We start from the raw sequence: 18,165 nt of genomic DNA, 5'->3' as shown, positions 1-18,165 counted from the left end.
CCTCTACTCTCTTCCCAACCCCAAATTTCACTTCCTTATCCCCAAACTTCAAAGTAAGTGTTCCGTCATTCATGTCTACCATTGCTTGCGCGGTGGCTAGAAATGGCTTCCCTAGTATGAGGGGGACTTCGGTGTCCTCTTCCATATCTAGTATGACAAAGTCGGCCGGGTAGACGAAATTGTCGACTTTGACCAATAGATTTTCAGCGACACCTTGCGGGTATTTGACGGATCTGTCGGCAAGTTGTATACTCATCTTGGTAGGGCTTGTTTTTCCTAGGCCGAGTCATTTGAACATTGATGCAGTCATGAGGTTAATGCTAGCCCCAAGGTCGGCTAGTGCATTACGAACGGGGGATTCCCCGATCGAGCAAGGAATTGTGAAGCTTCCAGGATCAATCTTCTTTTGTGGGAGTTTGTTGAGTACGAGGGCGGAGCATTCTTCGCCTAAGTTAACTAATTGCAATGATTTAATTTTTCTTTTATGAGTGAGGAAGTCACTCATGAATTTTGAGTATTTAGGCATTTGAGTTAGGACTTCGATAAAAGGAATATTAACATGCAATTGTTTTAGTAGATTTTCGAATTTTGCGAATTGCTCATTGGTCTTTTGATGAATTAACCTACAGGGATATGGAACCGGAGGAGCCTTGGTAGGCTCTTGAATTAGAGGAGAAGCCTTCTCTTGTTGGGGCGGTGTTGTGCTTCCCTCAGTTGGCGGTGGTGGAGCTTCTTCGGAACCCACGACACGGTTTCTTAATGTTACGATGTAACACCCAGATTTCCAAATCCGAAAGTAATATTATCATGCTATTATTATAATAAAATTCGGGCATGACCCGTTCGTAATAAGAGCAATTCCCTGTTTGACCAACTTATAAGAACTTAAATACGACGCAACGGAAAACATGAGTCCAAAAATTTCGTTCTTTATTAGACATGTCAATCACATGAAGGTTCAAATACGAAATACCATATATTCATTTAAACAGATTTACACATCAAGACTTATATAAATCTCATTGTGTGATCGTTCTACCCCGTACAATCCTTGCTCTCAACTCGAACTAAGCCCTGCTTGACTTCAATAAATGTAGAGAAAACCCAAGCGATACCTGTGGACACCACGTACAACCAAACCATTAGTCATTAACATACCATACAACATTAACCTACATAATAGAATTTCGTAGAGCATTCCATAAAGTAATCATGGAATTGTCCAAGCGCTTTCTTAAATACTCTTATCCAAATCCAGCTCCATTTCTTCATGAAGCCAACAATCCCATACCTACATTACATTCCAACTCAACGCACATCATTAGTAACCATAAATACTCGAACACTTTGATAACGTTCATGCATATGTCTTAAGCATTGAACATTCATTCACACATACATTCATACCTACGTACTTATTATCATACATACGTACATATATATATATATATATATATATATACTTATATATACATGCGTACCTTCATACATGCCAATGATTACTTCCTACGCACAATCAATTAATCACGAATATATACACAAGCTTCTTTTACCATTTCTTACATGTAGGTTTATGCCAGAATGACACATTCCCAACCTTACATAGCATAGACAATCTATGATTCAACCCACGTGCCTTTTGGATTCCTATACACATATACTTATAAATTTTCCTACACTAACACGAAACGATCGGTTCATTCACTAACCGACAACCTTTACATCATTGATATATGAAACCATCCTTATCATAACGTACGTGGCCTTAGAAAAATCATTTTTAGACAAGTCTCATACTCAAAACATCACAATTTCAGCAAAAAGCCGACAGCACGGTCCCTCGCGGGCCGCGTAAGCCATAGCTTACTATTACGCGGGGCGCGACAGCTCCACCGTAAGCTACGGTGGCTACCGTAGCTTACGGTGGCCATAAAACCCTTACGGTGAAGTGCTGCTGCCTTACGGTGGCCCGAAAGACTTCAGAACCCACCGTAGCTTACGGTGGCTACCGTAAGCTACGGTAGTGCCCAGCTCAACTTCCATTTTAAACATTAAAACTATCATATCTTGACCCATACACAACAGAATCATATATAAAACTTGTTCCTAATGGTCCGGAAAATGTTCCCCTTACATAATTGACTAAAAATTCTTACCCAAGGTCTTAACCATAACGAATTTCATTACATTACGCAACACATGCACATAAAATTCGACCCGTTTAAACCCACCAATTTTACTTTCGGCTTAAATAACAACCTTCTTCAATAATGAGGCATTATTAACTTTGTACTTCTAATTATTACATGTTCTTTCATGATGTTTCATAAACATAAGTATTAAAATCTATTAAACCTACTAAAAAGTGAATCGAAATTCACTTACCTTGAGTACTCCAATAAGTGTATTTGTCACCTTGCCTTATCTTGACCCGTTATCCTCCTATGCTTGACCTCTCCTTGACACGTTCCTATTATCTCATTCCATTACATTCATTCAATAGTTAGTATACATAATCATACGCATCACTAATCACACTTCTATTCACGTGTCAATCGCTTAACGAGTTCAACATGTATCATAATACTACAATGCTAATCAATCTAACAATTTATCATTCCATCATCACAAAAGTCATACATGAGCTTCTAGCATGCATAATTATGTATTTACATCATGTTCGTTATTCTTTCAAAATTTCCATACTTAGAATGATAACATTTTCTAAGTTAGGCAACTTGCTTCATATGTTAAACATTTCATACCATTTCTTAACACCTTGGTTTTTACACATCCATTCTACTATTTTCTATCAACAACCCGTTTCGACCCGTTGATGCAATTATATGCATAAACTAGTTGGTAAGTGTTTTAGACACTTAAAACAATCAAATAACTTACTAATAATTTATTAAAATCAGTAGTTCATGATTCATACAAGTGTGCATAGCAATACAACTATTTTTACTGAATATTTATACTAACATTTGTGCAGCAACTTTCTGCGCAGCAGCTGTTCACGACACATTTTAACCCATTTATCTTCTGATTCAGTTCTTCATGTTCAAATATGAAATGATCTACACTCAGAGATCTTTCTAAGCATATAAAGATCGTAACAATCGGACATTCCTATGATTTTATATGATTTTTACAAAATCAGCACAGAAGCTGAAATGCTTCCAAACAGCTTGTTGTCAAAACGAATTTACTAACTTTTCATGCTGTTTTGACCCACTAAATCTCATAACCAGCCTGTTATGACCAAATATGAAACGTAATATGCGAAACAACCTTTTCAACGATATAAGGCTCGTTGTCTAACTCCTAATAACGAATGAGATACGGCCTTTACAAGATGACTATCTAAGGCTGTCAAAAGTGACGAATTTACTAACTATTTTACACAAACTTTGTAGGCATTTTATCAAACACTTGGCGGGTTTCGCATTTAAGCATAATGTACAAATACTCTCATGTTCATCTTCCTAATTCTTGTGCTCACTTGCCATTAACATCTAAATAAAACTCGCATAACTTCACACCATACTAAATCTAACTGACAAAAAAACCAATAACATAAATCATAACACATCCGAATTTGCATAAGATTTGACATGGGTAGTATACCCATGTCGCCACCCTACCTATAGCAAATGGGTTTTCCCCCAATATTCATCATAATCAAAATTAAACATACTTTGGCATCTACACATTCATTATCACTAACATTCATGCTTAAATCTTACACTATAATCACAGATTACACAAAACCCACTTGATCAAACATCATTAAAATACCAAATTCGACTTACATGATGGTAGAAACACTTAAATGATCGACATTCCTGGTTCATGCATTCGATTAGCCCTTCAATCCTCCTTCAATTTGATGGATTTTGGTGATCTAGGGTTTTACCCCTTTTCCCTTCTCTCCTGGTCGAACATCGACCCACACACACACACTGAGTGTGTATTTTTTTTTGGGGTTTTAATTTTTTATTTTAATTAAACATAAACTTTCCTCTTTATTGACAACCTTGGCCCCTCTAGTTGTTACTTGATCACAAATGTAGTAATTTCCTTCCCTTGATTGTTTTCTTAAACATTTAACCAAGTTTAATAACTTAGTTATTATATTTATTTAATTAAACATGGTACCCTTCTAACGAATTTTAAAATTCGCGTTTTGGGATGTTACAAATCTACCCCCCTTAAAGGAGGTTTCGTCCCCGAAACCTCTTTCTCGTTTCCATTTGATACTAATATCTCCCCTTCGTAATTTATACATACCCCCTTTATGTTTAACTTTAACAATTGCATCATAATTATAAGTAACCATCCGATCTCAGTTCATATATTATTCATTCAATTGACTTTTTTTTTTCTAACAAGTCTATACTTTCTATACCATACTTCCACCTAACATCCTCATTTCCTTGACCCGTTAGTAATAGGTTAATATACATACTTATTCAAACTTGTAATAATACTTACATTCATACAATCCGTTCATAACAGATCTAATACCTTCACCTCATCCTTTAAGATTTCATTCTTTACATTTATTACATAACATTTAATTATTATTTTGTTATCACAACGAAGTTTCTATTTCATGGTCACGCGTACGTGCTTAACACCAAGGTCAACATCATTCTACATTTCCTATAGTGGTTTGTACCATGCATACCCTTACGTTACCTTCAACTCACCTCATTCATTCTACATTACTATTCCTTTCATTTCATGCATTACTTAAGTCGCATAAGCAAGCACGTCATGCAAGTTCATTAGACGAGAGCTTAACTAATACCCGAAATTTTTTATTTTTTTTTATATTTTTTTTTGCTCAAAACCTTCAAGATTTAGTTCTTAATGGCATAGTTTTCTTCTAACGTCAACTATTAAAGTCAAACATTCCATACCATACCATACCTATCCCATCACTCATCTCGTAAGCCGTTTTCAATTTACTAATCCATATCTATCTGGCATGAGTTAAAACATTTTACTTACCTTGATTTCATTTCATACTTCAGCGATCCGTAAACCATATTGATCCGCTTCTTCACAAGTACTAACCGTACCAGGCCAGCTTTCATTCATTCTTGTAATGGGCTTCCACTCGTGCACATTCTTTCAACAATTCGATTGGTTTCATCATATTCAGAATTCCACCATTAACATCTACAAAATTGTCGATTAGCACCTTTCATTCAAACAATCATTATACTAGATGATACCCACCTATTATCCCTTTACTTCTTCCTACATACATGCTATAACACATCCCACATTTCATCCCTTACATGCAATTCTTTTATTCCAGTTTCTTATTTCGTCAACCTTTACAGTTTGACTTTTCGAGGTCAAACTGACATGTCTTATTTATCGTATATGTATTAAAGTACACGTTCTTACTCCTTTTTCATTCATGCTTACTTGCCAAGACATTCATTACATCAATTCAGTATTCTTGCCATAACTTACCCTTCCCAATTATACTTAAATTATTGTCCGGATCGTAGCCCGTCATTTATTACGACTCCTAAGAGTCGATTACTAACACATCTAAAACATAACATGTTCAAAACTTCTTTCTTTCGTCAAAATTTAGGTTTACGTGCCAAACATTATGCTCACCTACAAGTATAAAACTTAACAAATCAAAACACTAAATATCGGTTTAAATGGCGATTACCATTTGACCTGCATGACTCATTCGTCTCTTTAACCATTCTTGCATATAAACATATTTGTATATATATATAAGTTTAAGACATAACTTGGATAATATTTGCTTTTTAAAGAATATTTAATTCCTTAGTCCGTAATTACCTACAACTTCGAATCTTTTCATTCTTATCGTTTATTATGTTTCTAACCGTCACGCGGTTTCTAACATATCATTCATACTTTCTTTCCTTCTTTGTTTCGAATCCATCTCGCGGATTCTAACATATCTTTCATACTTTCATTCCTTTCATGTTTCGAATCCGTCTCGCGGATTCTAACATATCATTCATACTTTCATTCCTTTCATGTTTCGAATCCGTCTCGCGGATTCTAACATATCATTCATACTTTCATTTCAGAAAGTCTTACATTTCTTTTCACCCTCATGTCCACCCACTACCTAATTCTAACTGACATACCTGTAACAATCATTACGGTCTCACGAACATCATATGTTTCTTGTGTACTGGCCAGGTACACAATCCACATACTAGTTTCGTGTCTTCGTGTAATCGTCACCTTATGTCCGAAGAATTAGGTTTCGGCACGTGTAACATTTTCATAACTTCGTTTCCATTATATTATTATATTTCATTAAAATTTTCCTTCACTCGATAACTTTTAGCATTACATGCACCCTTATGCAAAATTTACGTACCTGGGCAATGGTCTCATTACATACCTTGGTGTCGGTCCTAGACCGCATTCACGAATCATCCTCTTCCAAGCAATTATCCTTACCTTACACATGACATACTGTTAGTTTTCAAATACATACTTAAGTACACACTTACATTCGCTTCCACCTTTAGATCTTGATCGAGTCTCGGATTGTACGGGTTCCTGATCACAAGAGCGCGTAGGTTTGAGTTCAAGTATTTGCCTCATCATACTTGATTTCGCTCAAACCAGGGCTCTGATACCAACTTGTAACACCCAGATTTCCAAATCCGAAAGTAATATTATCATGCTATTATTATAATAAAATTCGGGCATGACCCGTTCGTAATAAGAGCAATTCCCTGTTTGACCAACTTATAAGAACTTAAATACGACGCAATGGAAAACATGAGTCCAAAAATTTCGTTCTTTATTAGACATGTCAATCATATGAAGGTTCAAATACGAAATACCATATATTCATTTAAACAGATTTACACATCAAGACTTATATAAATCTCATTGTGTGATCGTTCTACCCCGTACAATCCTTGCTCTCAACTCGAACTAAGCCCTGCTTGACTTCAATAAATGTAGAGAAAACCCAAGCGATACCTGTGGACACCACGTACAACCAAACCATTAGTCATTAACATACCATACAACATTAACCTATATAATAGAATTTCGTAGAGCATTCCATAAAGTAATCATGGAATTGTCCAAGCGCTTTCTTAAATACTCTTATCCAAATCCAGCTCCATTTCTTCATGAAGCCAACAATCCCATACTTACATTACATTCCAACTCAACGCACATCATTAGTAACATAAATACTCGAACACTTTGATAACGTTCATGCATATGTCTTAAGCATTGAACATTCATTCACACATACATTCATACCTACGTACTTATTATCATACATACGTACATACATACATATATATATATATATATATACTTATATATACATGCGTACCTTCATACATGCCAATGATTCCTTCATACGCACAATCAATTAATCATGAATATATACACAAGCTTCTTTTACCATTTCTTACATGTAGGTTTATGCCAGAATGACACATTCCCAACCTTACATAGCATAGACAATCTATGATTCAACCCACGTGCCTTTTGGATTCCTATACACATATACTTATAAATTTTCCTACACTAACACGAAACGATCGGTTCATTCACTAACCGACAACCTTTAAATCATTGATATATGAAACCATCCTTATCATAACGTACGTGGCCTTAGAAAAATCATTTTTAGACAAGTCTCATACTCAAAACATCACAATTTCAGCAAAAAGCCAAAAGCACGGTCCCTCGTGGGCCGCGTAAGCCATAGCTTACTATTACGCGGGGCGCGACAGCTCCACCGTAAGCTACGGTGGCTACCGTAGCTTACGGTGGCCATAAAACCCTTACGGTGAAGTGCTGCTGCCTTACGGTGGCCCGAAAGACTTCAGAACCCACCGTAGCTTACGGTGGCTACCGTAAGCTACGGTAGTGCCCAGCTCAACTTCCATTTTAAACATTAAAACTACCATATCTTGACCCATAAACAACCGAATCATATATAAAACTTGTTCCTAATGGTCCGGAAAATGTTCCCCTTACATAATTGACTAAAAATTCTTACCCAAGGTCTTAACCATAACGAATTTCATTACATTACGCAACACATGCACATAAAATTCGACCCGTTTAAACCCACCAATTTTACTTTCGGCTTAAATAACAACCTTCTTCAATAATGAGGCATTATTAACTTTGTACTTCTAATTATTACATGTTCTTTCATGATGTTTCATAAACATAAGTATTAAAATCTATTAAACCTACTAAAAAGTGAATCGAAATTCACTTACCTTGAGTACTCTAATAAGTGTATTTGTCACCTTGCCTTATCTTGACCCGTTATCCTCCTATGCTTGACCTCTCCTTGACACGTTCCTATTATCTCATTCCATTACATTCATTCAATAGTTAGTATACATAATCATACGCATCACTAATCACACTTCTATTCACGTGTCAATCGCTTAACGAGTTCAACATGTATCATAATACTACAATGCTAATCAATCTAACAATTTATCATTCCATCATCACAAAAGTCATACATGAGCTTCTAGCATGCATAATTATGTATTTACATCATGTTCGTTATTCTTTCAAAATTTCCATACTTAGAATGATAACATTTTCTAAGTTAGGCAACTTGCTTCATATGTTAAACATTTCATACCATTTCTTAACACCTTGGTTTTTACACATCCATTCTACTATTTTCTATCAACAACCCGTTTCGACCCGTTGATGCAATTATATGCATAAACTAGTTGGTAAGTGTTTTAGACACTTAAAACAATCAAATAACTTACTAATAATTTATTAAAATCAGTAGTTCATGATTCATACAAGTGTGCATAGCAATACAACTATTTTTACTGAATATTTATACTAACATTTGTGCAGCAACTTTCTGCGCAGCAGCTGTTCACGACACATTTTAACCCATTTATCTTCTGATTCAGTTCTTCATGTTCAAATATGAAATGATCTACACTCAGAGATCTTTCTAAGCATATAAAGATCGTAACAATCGGACATTCCTATGATTTTATATGATTTTTACAAAATCAGCACAGAAGCTGAAATGCTTCCAAACAGCTTGTTGTCAAAACGAATTTACTAACTTTTCATGCTGTTTTGACCCACTAAATCTCATAACCAGCCTGTTATGACCAAATATGAAACGTAATATGCGAAACAACCTTTTCAACGATATAAGGCTCGTTGTCTAACTCCTAATAACGAATGAGATACGGCCTTTACAAGATGACTATCTAAGGCTGTCAAAAGTGACGAATTTACTAACTATTTTACACAAACTTTGTAGGCATTTTATCAAACACTTGGCGGGTTTCGCATTTAAGCATAATGTACAAATACTCTCATGTTCATCTTCCTAATTCTTGTGCTCACTTGCCATTAACATCTAAATAAAACTCGCATAACTTCACACCATACTAAATCTAACTGACAAAAAAACCAATAACATAAATCATAACACATCCGAATTTGCATAAGATTTGACATGGGTAGTATACCCATGTCGCCACCCTACCTATAGCAAATGGGTTTTCCCCCAATATTCATCATAATCAAAATTAAACATACTTTGGCATCTACACATTCATTATCACTAACATTCATGCTTAAATCTTACACTATAATCACAGATTACACAAAACCCACTTGATCAAACATCATTAAAATACCAAATTCGACTTACATGATGGTAGAAACACTTAAATGATCGACATTCCTGGTTCATGCATTCGATTAGCCCTTCAATCCTCCTTCAATTTGATGGATTTTGGTGATCTAGGGTTTTACCCCTTTTCCCTTCTCTCCTGGTCGAACATCGACCCACACACACACACTGAGTGTGTATTTTTTTTTTTTTTGGGGTTTTAATTTTTTATTTTAATTAAACATAAACTTTCCTCTTTATTGACAACCTTGGCCCCTCTAGTTGTTACTTGATCACAAATGTAGTAATGTCCTTCCCTTGATTGTTTTCTTAAACATTTAACCAAGTTTAATAACTTAGTTATTATATTTATTTAATTAAACATGGTACCCTTCTAACGAATTTTAAAATTCGCGTTTTGGGATGTTACATACGAGGTGGACTTGTGCTTTTGGGTTTGTTTCGGTATTACTTGGTAACGCGCCTTGTGGTCTCTCGGAGAAATTTTGAGCTAATTGATTTATTTGTTTTTCAATGTTTTGTATACTAGCTTGTTGATTTCTAAAATTCGATTCCAATTGTTGAAATCGATCCGAGTTTTTCTTTTCAGTGTCGGAGATGAGGCGAGATATAGTATCTTCAAGCCTTTCTCGTCCACCTTGTTGTTGAGGAAATTTTGTGACTCATTTCTTGGTTGTTAAAAGTTTGTTCGTTGGTTTAGGTTTTGTTGGTTGCTACTACTGCCGGGTTCTCTCCAACCAAGGTTAGGGTGGTTACGCCATCCTTGGTTGTAGGTACCCGTTGGAGGACCCGACGGCCTAGGTCTATTATCAATGTAGTTTGCCGACTCTGGTTGATCATCTGTTTCTTTCATACAACTCCAACTTTCATGTGGCCCACCACACCTTTCACAAGCCATAACCGAGACTGTTTTTTTTTCATTTCTAACTTTTTGATTTTTGAAGAAAGAGCCTCGATTTGGGCTTGTAAAGAAGTGTTTTCATCAACCTTATAGGCGCCCGGGGCAATAGATTTATTGCCTCGGGAGTGTGCCACTGAAAATTGGTTTGAGCAATTTCCTCAATTTGATTGTATATTTCATGTGGGCGGTGATTACCTAAAAGTCCCCCGGAGCTAGAGTCAAGTGTTTGTCTTGTGTGTGGCAACAACCCATTGTAGAAAGTGGATACTTGTTGCCATACCGCAAGACCGTGATGAGGACACTTTCGCAATAACTCCTTGAACCTTTCCCAAGTTTCATATAAGGATTCCCCATCCTCTTGTGAATATGTATTAATTTCAGTCATTAATTTAGCCGTTTTAGCGGGAGGGAAATACTTATATAGAAACTTTTGGGCTAGTTTATCCCAGGTGTTTACCGAACCAACTGGGAGGGCGTTGAGCCAAGCTTTTGCTCGGTCTTTTAGTGAAAATGGAAACATTCAAAGGCGGATGGCGTCATTTGATGCTCCATTGATCCGAAAGGTATCACATATTTCTAAGAAATTAGTAATATGTAGATGGGGATCCTCGTCCGCAAGCCCATGGAAGGTTGCGGAGTTTTGAAGCATTTCTATCAAATGTGGCCGAAGTTCGAAGTTGTTAGCTTCGACATTTGGTGCATTGATAGCGGCCCCGAGATTACCCACGGTGGGTCGTAGGTAATCCATGAGGGTACGTTGGTCCGCCATTGGAAGTGGGTCCCCCGAAACCTTCTCTTGGTTTTTAGCTTTAAGTCTTTTTCTGAGAAAGCGTTCGGGTTCTTCTAGAGGTTCTTTTATGTCTCTACTAGAACTGGAGCTCATACACTACGTAGAAAGTTCAGATGTGGTGTCTGGTTCGAAGTCCAGCAATAAAAACAGAAAAGAATGTTGGTCAGGAAGTTCACCACGGCGTCGTGCTCAATGAACACGGCCCGTGGTCGGAGGTATAGCGATTATTTTTCGGATCCCTGTTACTGGAAAGTTGGACACGGCCCCGTGCTCAGGTCTCTGTAACTCAGAAAATAAAAACTGCTGGGCACGACCCGTGTCCGACCAGGCACTGCCCGTGCTGAGCTCTGCAGAAGCTGAAAAATTAAGAAAATCCAAAAACAAAAAAATAAAAAAAAATAAAAAAAAATGATTAGGCCGCTGATTCCTAACTTTCTTAAAATCCTTGTGTCCCCGGTAGCGGCGCCAAAAACTTGATGCGTGTGAAGTGTTATATATTTTAGGTGTATATTTTAAGCCATTTTTACACTTTTTAGCCAAGTTTTAAATTTATAAACACGATATTCACTAACACTAAACACACATATGGGCAAGTGCACCCATCGTGGACGTAGTATAGTGTTGGTAAGATACCGAGGTCGTCCAAGGACACAAGAGCTTTTAGTACCGGTTTATCCTCAACGTCTAATCAAATCAAGATGTTAGAAAAAGGTTTTTAAAGTAGAAAAAAAAACCTAACTAAAATGCTGAAAATAAAATAAAAATAAAAGAGATAGACAAGATGAATCACTTGGATCCGACTCGTGTGTAGTGTAACCTTTGATTATTTTCACATTTTTGCACTTGTTTAAGAGATTATCTTAGTTATTGTAGTAGGCCCCTCTTTTGAAGGCGACGTTACCCTCAACCTAGTAGTTTGAGTCAGCAAGGATACAATCCTAAAGGGTCGGATTATTGAAAGATAATTAATTAAGTTATTAATGCATAATGTGGTAGGCCTCTCTTTTGAAGGCGACGTTACCCTCGGCTAAGTAGTCTGAGTCAGCAGGGATACAGTCCTAAGTAGCCGGGTTAAAGTTTTAATAGTAGTTTAACTTATGAGGGGATCAAAGAGTTTGGACCCCCGCCATCCAATACCGTTGTGTATTGAAGGAGGTCCTACTAAATTTGACCCAGGTCCTTTGCAGGATCTATACACTGAACAATGGCAAGACTCTTACCAAAGCGTTCCCTTAACCCCCGACCAGGTAGCCAACATACCTCCATATAGACCGTGGAGATATGAATGGTGAAAATCTTTTATTTTATATAGACAGTAAAATAATGCCAAGACACCACGGACAAACGATAAGGAAGAATCACCTTCAACATAAGAAACTAGTAATTAAAGTCATTATTACAAAACCAATTAAAAGTGCAAAAGATTAAAAATAAAAAGTATTACACTAAACACTTGTCTTCACCAAGTGATGTAAGAGACTTAGGCAAACATGGCATTTGATTGTCAAGAACTCTTACGATCAATCTTGGATCCCGAGACGACTCACACACTCTATGATGGACAATGGATGATGGTGGTGGATGATGGTGTTGTGATGGTGGTGGGTGGTGGGTGAAGTGTGAGAGAGGTGGTGTGCCAAGGGATGAGTTGCAAGAGCTCCAAGCACTCCTATTTATAGGCTGAACAGAAGCTCGGGCACGGCCCTGTGCCCATCTGACTCTCTCTCTTCATTAATTGCAATTTCATTAAATGCTTCTGCATTAGTTGACCACGCCCCCGTGTCTGCTGAGCACGACCCCGTGTGCAGAAGCATATCTGTACTATCAAGATTTGCCTGGATTTCGCGAATCTTATAGTTGACCACGGCCCCGTGTCCGCTGAGCACGGCCCCGTGGTGGGCAATAGAAGCTTCTACCACTTTGTCTTTTCTGCTGACACTTGGGCACGCCCCTGTGCTCACTGAGCACGGGGCGTGTTCAGGCTTCTGTCTTCTTGTTTTGCTTGGGAAGATGCTGTCGGGAGGTCGGGCATGCCACGTTTGTTCCTTTTCTTGTATTTATGTTAGATTTAGCTGCCTTTTTACTTCTTTTGTTCATTTGAGCTATTTAACCCTGAAAATACAAAAGGAAGATAAAAGCACACTTTTTCCAACATTAGTACTAAAAAGGGTTAGTTTTATGCCACAATTGATGTAATTTATAGGTTGCATTTTATGCACATCAACGATTCTGACACTCAGTATAGCAACTGAAAGAGATATGCCCAAGAGAATATCAAAAAGTATTTTACATATATCGAAAAAACAGACTAAAGTGTTGGTATTGATGTTGTTCGGCTAGCATTGGTTCGGATGTATCGGTTGCGATACGCTGAGAAAACCATAAGAAAAAATAATGTACTAGTACCTAAGTTGTTTGGATGGTATCGGTTGGCTTCGTTACAGTAATGATAAAAAACCAATTGCATTTGTCCTCATTGTAATTAAACTTTTATGGAATCATAGATAAAGAATAAGTACGTCGCAACTACGTATTAGAAATTTCTTGAAATGTTATATTATAGGCAAATTGGATTTAAATAATCTCATCTTTCTCAATTTGGTCGATAATAATCTCAACTCAGTTATTGGCCGATAATAATCCGAACTGGTCCACTTTTGGCCGATAATAGTCCGCCATTAAAAATAACTTAACGGAGTTAAGCTTTTTTCCAAATTACAAACTGATGTTTTATGGATTTTGATCAGAACGAGGGTACGAGTCGATTTATGTAAAACTTACCTCGAAATGATGCTTCAAACGGCTTGATTTTTGTTAATTAGAAGTTTAAACACCCGAATTGAAGCACCGTTTTCGTCGTTTGGGGCAGTATTTCGAGATAAATTTTACGTCAATCAACTTTTATGCTCGTTCTAATCAAAAGCGCTAAAACATCAATTTGTAATTCAGAAAAAAACTTAACTTCGTTAAGCTATATTTAACGCAGACTATTATCGGCCTAAAGTGGAACATTTCGGATTATTATCGGCCAATAACTGAGTTGAGATTATTAGCGGCCAAATTAAGAAAGCTGGGATTATTTAAATCTAATTTGCCTATATGATATTACTAAAATTACGAAAAGAGTAAACGACGTCGCTTTATAAGAAAAATATATATCTAGATGTAGATAAAAAGAAGTACGTCGCAACGACATACCTATAATTTATAAACATCCTCTCTAAAAGGTTATAAGAAAAAAAAAACTAACATGCTCAAAAGTAGTAGAAGTAATAACAATAATAAAGTCTTATAAAAATTAAATAATAAAAAATAAAAATTCAACGAACTTAGAATTTTATACAAGATCTTCTCTAAAAGGTTAGACCATCACCAATGCAAGGTGATAAATACATTAAAAACGTGCCTAGTCAGCTGGCACATCAGATTTTCACAAATACACTAGTAATACACATTTTTACTCTAATCCTAGAAACATCTTTACCAATACTTATATTTCCACATCATCACCACTTTTACATTTATTTTTTAATAATTAAGTTATTTCTATTAATATATATATATTTATTTTCTCATTATTTATATAGAAAGTTATAAAAACAAAACATTGAACTTCTAAACATGAACATTAATATACACGTATCTTAAACATTTGTATTATTTTTTATTGAAGTAGCATCAATAAACTTATGTTTTAAAATAAAAACATTACATTTTTTTTTGTTATTTTGTCTGATTACTATATTTGAAATGAATAAAAAATGATATACAAGTTACTAAAGTTTACAATGTACAACTTTTTTATCTATATCAAAATAAATTAAAACAAGAAAAGAATAAAATAAATACAAAACAAACATAGGGGCCCATCATCTCACCAAATGCACCATTCTTCCCCAAGAACATTCCACTTACATGGAAACTCCTCCAATGCATTTTCCCTCAAATGCTAAATCTACATAAGCTAAGTGCTTTGCATTGGCAATGGTCTTATAAGAAAAAAACTAACATGCTTAAAAAGTAGTAGTAATAATAATAATAAAGTATTATAACAATAAAATAATAAAAAAATAAAATTCCGCTGCCTGCTTGGTACTATTCGTATTGATAATTTCAAATAGGGGTTAGTGTTTCGTGGTTCCGACTCGCGAGAACCTTGAACCCGAACCTTTTTGAATATATAGGTCCGTTTTCGGTTCTAAATTTATATGAAATATCAGTTCCGGGTTGGGTCGATTCCGACCCGGCAGTTCTAATATAAGAACCACCAAAACCGTTTGTATTTTAATTAGAACTAGTTTTTTACTATCGCCACGTTGCGGCGACCGTTTTTTGTTGTTTAGTCTGTGTTTACATGTGTTTTGAAATCACCACAAACGCGTTGCGTACGGAACCGCTGATAAGAATAAAAAGACAATATAGAAAAAAAAAACATTAAAAGATAACCAAAAGAAAACCAACAAAAAAAGTTGTGTGATAATGATGTTGTTCGTATGAAACTTGTGGTCAAAAATGAGCAAATGATACTGGGTACTAGTAGCGAATTTCCCGAACTGAAAGATCTTAAGTACCAATTCGGTACGACTTTTGGTGTTCCTTGTACCGGTTCGCTACTTGTTTTTACCTTCATATATACCGATACCGTAACTGCCGTAACTGGTATTTTCGGTACCAGTACCAATGTTTTGAAATCACTACAAGCACGTTGCGCACGGAACCGCTAACAAGAATAAAAAGAAAATATAGAAAAAAACACTAAAAGATAACCAAAAGAAAATCAACCAAAAAAGTTATTTGGAATGATGTTGTTCGTATGAAACCTGTGGTCAGAGATGAGCAAATGATACTGGGTACCGGTACCGAATTTCCCAAACCAAAAGATCTTAAGTACCAATTCGGTACGACTTTTACCGGTTTTTAGTTTCATATACCAGTACCGTAACTGGTATTTTCGGTACCAGTACCGATTCGATATTGGTTGGCACCAAGCTCATCCCTACCCCTGAAACGAAAAAAAGAAATCATTAAAAGTTGAAGAAAATCAACAAAAAAAGTTGCACGATACCGTTGTTGTTCGTACGGTGCCCGTGATCAGGGATGAACAAATGGTACCGGGTAGTAGTACCGAATTTCCAAACTAAAAGATTTTCAAAATCAATTCGATACCAACTTTTGGCGTTTTCTATACCAGGCTGGCGTCGGTTTTTACTTTCATGTACCGATAACTGCACCGGTATTTTCGATATCAATACCGGTTGACACAAGCGTATCCAACTTAAAAATAAAGAAGATAATAAAATCATTAAAAAAACTATATATTATTATAATACTTAGATCACTGTTCATTTGATTCTATTTTTAATTTTAACTAGATTTTTACCATGCCGCGCGTTGCGGCGGCACCAAAAACATAACCGGCTCAATATATTTTAAATGTGTACATAATTACTTCCATGCATTTACATATTCTGTAATGCAAGTAAATGTGTTTCTTTTCCCCCTACAAACTGACCCGTTCTCATCAACATCTTCAGTTTTTCATTATTAACAGATGTGTTCATGCACATGTAATATAAACTATAAATATCATGCTCCTCCAAGTTCACCAACTGCTCAGTAGTTAATGAAATGTAGATTCCAAATGAAATTAATGTGGGCTTCAACTTAATAAGATATAAAATTAGAAACATATCAAAAGGAAATAAAACAAACAATAGGGGTGCACAAACTAAAAACAAACCTGCAAAAACGAACCAGGTGATTGCGCCTACTCTTCGCAGCAAATATCGACTTAACATTGCAAACATTACCCGTAACTGATATCAACATACCATCGTCAAGTAATTAACGGAAATAAGCAAATTGCGAGCACAGGCCTGGGAGCAAATTGAAATCAGTTGGTAATTGGTATTGAACATATTGAACACATCGACTGAACGTACTTAAAGACTAAACCGAACCCTAAATATTTGTTTGATTAAACCGAGGCCCTGAATTTGGCAACATCTGAGAGAACACACTGAAAACATAGAAGGAAAAACTTAAATTCGTGAAACTAAATCGAAATAACGACGCATGGCAAACCCAAAAAATAAAAGTTGTAATCACTATTCATGGTTGTTGTGTCCTAACTACAATATGGGTGTTGAAGACATTGAGCATGTTCTTGTTTCATGCCCCTTGGCTAAGGAGGTATGGACTCAGATGCTTGCTTGGGTTCGGATGCCGACTTCGCTGCCCGAGGATGGAGTCAATGATATTCTCCATAATGTTTTGACTTGGAGTTCCAACTAAAAGACTAAAAAAGTGCTCTACACTGTTTTTGACTTGTTTACAAAGGCCACCGATATTTGTAATTCATAAAAAAACAATAAATATCCAAAAGCTAACTATGATACATGACCATAAACATTAAAATTTTAAAACAGCTTAAAAGAGAAGGTTCTTACATCAATTATTTTCTCAATAGTAGCTTCCTTGACCTTGAGTGTTTTCATCCACGAAAACTCAGAACTGTTGACTGAAGCAAATGCCCTACCAAAATACTCTGCAAATCTCATGAGCCGCATATCCCTGGTTGCGATTTATATGGTTCCTGCACGAAACAACAACAAAACCTAATTAAAATTCGTGTTCGAATTCACTGATCAACTCAACTTAAACCACATAAGTTCAATCAAGTCACAATTAGTTATCCCCAAATTACTATGACATCATACCGCATAAACGATGCCCATCCTTATCTTTTTCTTTAAACCTCATTTATCATGTTACTTC

General features: G+C 36.1%; 1 long non-coding RNA gene and 1 other non-coding gene across 4 annotated transcripts; one reads left to right on the top strand and one right to left on the bottom strand.

Moving 5' to 3' along the window:
• Positions 1 to 909: 909 nt before the first annotated feature.
• LOC110942357 lies at positions 910 to 9,875 on the bottom strand. 3 transcript variants are annotated; one of them, XR_002594790.2, is made up of 4 exons: positions 9,716 to 9,875; positions 8,286 to 8,370; positions 3,816 to 7,014; positions 910 to 2,470 (listed from the first exon to the last, which is right to left on the bottom strand). It is a non-coding gene; the product is annotated as an uncharacterized LOC110942357 (long non-coding RNA). The 3 variants fall into 3 exon arrangements; XR_004882106.1 differs by lacking the exon at positions 8,286 to 8,370; XR_004882105.1 differs by lacking the exons at positions 8,286 to 8,370; positions 9,716 to 9,875 and having other exon boundaries at positions 3,816 to 8,276.
• Positions 9,876 to 10,882: 1,007 nt separating this feature from the next.
• LOC118487912 lies at positions 10,883 to 10,989 on the top strand. The gene has a single exon (XR_004882845.1). It is a non-coding gene; the product is annotated as a small nucleolar RNA R71 (small nucleolar RNA).
• Positions 10,990 to 18,165: the final 7,176 nt, after the last annotated feature.

The sequence above is a fragment of the Helianthus annuus genome, chromosome 15 (genome assembly GCF_002127325.2).
Source record: "Helianthus annuus cultivar XRQ/B chromosome 15, HanXRQr2.0-SUNRISE, whole genome shotgun sequence".
In the NCBI taxonomy this organism is placed as follows: Eukaryota; Viridiplantae; Streptophyta; class Magnoliopsida; order Asterales; family Asteraceae; genus Helianthus; species Helianthus annuus.
Note: the sequence above shows the minus strand (reverse complement) of the source record. Positions and strands in the feature narration are given on the sequence as shown.